This window comes from Asparagus officinalis, chromosome 7, assembly GCF_001876935.1.
Source record: "Asparagus officinalis chromosome 7, Aspof.V1, whole genome shotgun sequence".
NCBI lineage: Eukaryota > Viridiplantae > Streptophyta > Magnoliopsida > Asparagales > Asparagaceae > Asparagus > Asparagus officinalis.
Genome location: NC_033800.1, coordinates 38,951,699 through 38,955,370, shown reverse-complemented (window position 1 = coordinate 38,955,370; position 3,672 = coordinate 38,951,699). Strand labels below are relative to the sequence as shown.

Here is a 3,672-nt window from a genome sequence, read left to right as displayed (position 1 = left end):
TTATACAACAAATGTGTCACGTATAAACAACAAACGTCACAAGCAACACCTAAATATCACATACAACACCCAAATATCACATACAACACCCAGATGTCACGTATAAATAACAAATATCATAAGCAACACCCAAATATCACATACAACACCCAAATATCACGTACAATACCCAAATGTCACGTATAAACAACAAATGTCACAAGCAACATCCAAATATCATACACAATACCCAAATATCACATACAACACCTAAATGTCACGTATAAATAACAAATGTTACAAGCAACACCCAAATATCACATACAACACCCAAATATCACGTATAAACAATAAATGTGCTTATTTGTATGTGATATTTAGATCTAATAGAGTCATTCTACATGTGCTTATTTGTCACATGATATGCTTGTTAGTCACATGTGGAATGACTATATTAGATGTGACTTATATGACTATATTAGATGTGAATTATATCACATACAACCCATAATATAACATTGAAATATCACATGATATGCTTATTTGTCACATGTGGAATGACTCTATTAAATGTGACTTATATCTATTGTATGTGATATTTAGGCGTTGCTTGTGATATTTATTATTTATACGTGACACATGGCTGTAATTTGTGCTATTTGGCTGTAATTTATTGATAGTGAATGTGTCACGTATAAATAATAAATGTCATAAGCAACACCCAAATATCACATACAACACCCAAATATCACAAATCAGATCTAAATATCACATATAAGGTAGAACTGTCACATGTAAGATTGAATTGTCACATATAATATTGAAATATCACATGATATGCTTATTTGTCATATTTACGGTTAATTGTGATACATATATGTTCCCTCATTTTCTCATTTAACCTTGAATAACTAAGAAACATAACAATACTCCCAAATTGAACTCTAATTGGATCAAAATCATCCTTACAATGGATTTCAACCCATCAAACAAAAATACATCAAGAAGTTACAATCCCAACCCACCATCCTATTTCCTTCGTAGAACCAATCTACAGCAATGTACAATACAAACAATGAACTCAAAACTCGAATTTAAAGCAAACAAATTTCTCTCTTCTTCTTCTTCTTCTTTTTTGGGTGCACTGAATTAGGTACAAATCCTATGTTCTCTCCCTAAAAAACCATCTTTTGTTCTCTTTCTCATCATCATCATCAACATGAGAGCCCACTTGCTCTCCATCCGGGACGTGATGATGGCGGTGCTATTCTCGGAGCAATTAGAACTGCGGCGAGGTCCCACTTGCTCTCCATCGTCGGATGATAAACTTGACACCTTAGATAAGTTGCACACGTGGCAGTTCCCGGGACCCACGCTCGGCCACCGGCGCCACCGCCGACGATGATCTTACCCATCTCAGCCACCGTTTCTTTTCTCAGCCACTGTCTCTTTACAAACAACCTAATTTACAAACAAAAAGAGTCAAATGAAGAACTACTTAGTATAGTCAACAATAATTCACAGAAAACAAAAGCTACATGTGTCAATATAAGTGTTTAAACCTTATGATTATCTACTCAACCAAGATATGCAACTGCAAATATGTATATGAAGATGTACAGGCAATTTTCTTATTAAATCCGATGATAATTCATATCTAGTGACCCTAACTATGAGAGAAGGAAACACATAAGATAATTCACAGCCATAAGCTTTATTAAAAAACTAAAGGAACTAAAAAAGTAGAGAATTTCATCAGGTGAGCAACCGTAATGGAAAGAAGACAGAAAAGCTGTTGAAAGAAGATCATCGTAATTTCCTCACAAAGTCCTGTATTGACTAAAATTCAAAATTCAGTAGCCAAATCCCTAGAATTTGAAGCTCGGATAAGCTCAATTTAACATCAAAGGCATCCAATCTGCACAAATTGCAGTCTATTTCAAATACACAACAAAATTTTGATCTGAGCTTCAAGAAACCCTAAATCATTCAATCTCCAACTAGAGATCCCGGCATGAAAATGAAATCAGATGCAAATGATAGCTGAATCAAAATTGAAGAGAAAGAGAAATTACCCATCTCGAGAAAATTCGCGAATTTGAAGGAATTTGAATCTCCATTATTTTTTCCCACCCAAATCTTAAAAGAACAGAGGGGAAACCCTAGCTCACCAATAGTCAAACCTCAGGGCACCCTCGCCGTTGATGCATGCTTGCCGAAAGAGGTCGTCGGGGGCGACGAGAAGAACGACGGCGATGTGGAGGGGGTGTTGTCTGGCCATGGTTCCGGCGACCAGCGTCGGCGGCGGTCTTGAGAGGAAGAGGGTTGGCCTTGAAGAGTTTGGTTCAGTTTTAAATTGGGAAGAGTAATTTAGGAATGACTTTGTTGGGGAGTTGGTCAGTATACTATTTAGGGGTTACTTGCACTCTTTTTTCAGAATCAGGGCTTGGGGGTTATGCTTTTTAAACTGGGGAGGAGGATGAATAGCCAAACTTATTTTAGTTCCTCTAAGCAATTTTCCCTATATAAAATAAAAACAGCTTTGCTACAGGGACCCAAAATATGGGATCGATAAGTGAGACAAGTGAGGTGTCCCTCTCCTATTGGATAATGAGTTGACCATCATTAATGATGGCCAACTCATTATCCAATAGGAGGGGGACACCTGACTTGTCCCCCCTTTTGGTCCCATATTTTGGGTCATTGAGGAATTTTTCAAATAAAAATAATGTGCAAGACATATGACCTAGTTTATAAGAACCAAGTCTAGAGTTATCAAAGCAACAAATAACAATGAAGCATATGTATAAAAGAAATAAAACTTCATGACTCTAGTCAAGTCACTTGTAGAGAATTTAAAAGAGGATCATAGATAAACCATCTCATATTCTTCTCTTACTTCAGAGAATTAATATATTTTGAAATGACATGCAATACGTGTTTATTCTAAAAAACACCTTCTTCACAACCTTCATCAAAATTATCCTTAAATTATATGTGTACATATGGAAATGATTCTAATCTAANCCCCCCCCCCCCCCCCCAACCCAACCCAACCCAACCCAAAAAAAAAACAAACAAACAAAAAAACAAAAAAAAAAAAGAAAAAGGAAAAAAAACATTCAGATACCATCTTTATCCTTTTGCACCCGGTGGCACGTCTTAACCTAATGCTACTCCGACGCAACATCAGAACACTCCCACCCGGTGCTCGGTTGTGATGGCAACAGCAGTTTTACTTAGCGCTCGCAATCTGGGGCCCACATCCCACGCAACCCAATGGCAGCGACCATTCATTGATCGACCACGTATGTGTGCATGTCACGTCAACGTAGATCGCTGATGTGACAGCTATAAATACGGGCGACCTCCTGCCCTGCCCCTGGCCTATTCCGCCACTATTCCACACACCTCCGTCCTCTCTCTCGCACGTGCGAACCCCTTTCCTCTTCCTTTATTTTCCTTTTTTATTCTAATTTCCCTGAAATTAAAGCAAACCTGAGCATTAATTAAACTGAACTCTTTGTATTGGCAGTATCAGCGGCAGCAGTGATCGCGATCTTCTCCAGCCTTTTCCGCTTTCCTCCTGCAACAAATACCCTTTTCATAAATTCGATCCTTGAAAATGGAAGATCTTTACAGTATACACCCTGGAATCTCGCGGGGTTGGGAGGCTGACGCGGCGGAGATTAG

General features: G+C 38.1%; 1 long non-coding RNA gene across 1 annotated transcript; it reads left to right on the top strand.

Annotated features, from left to right (window-relative positions):
* Window positions 3,127-3,566, top strand: LOC109848359. Its single transcript, XR_002248775.1, has 2 exons — window positions 3,127-3,410; window positions 3,515-3,566. It is a non-coding gene; the product is annotated as an uncharacterized LOC109848359 (long non-coding RNA).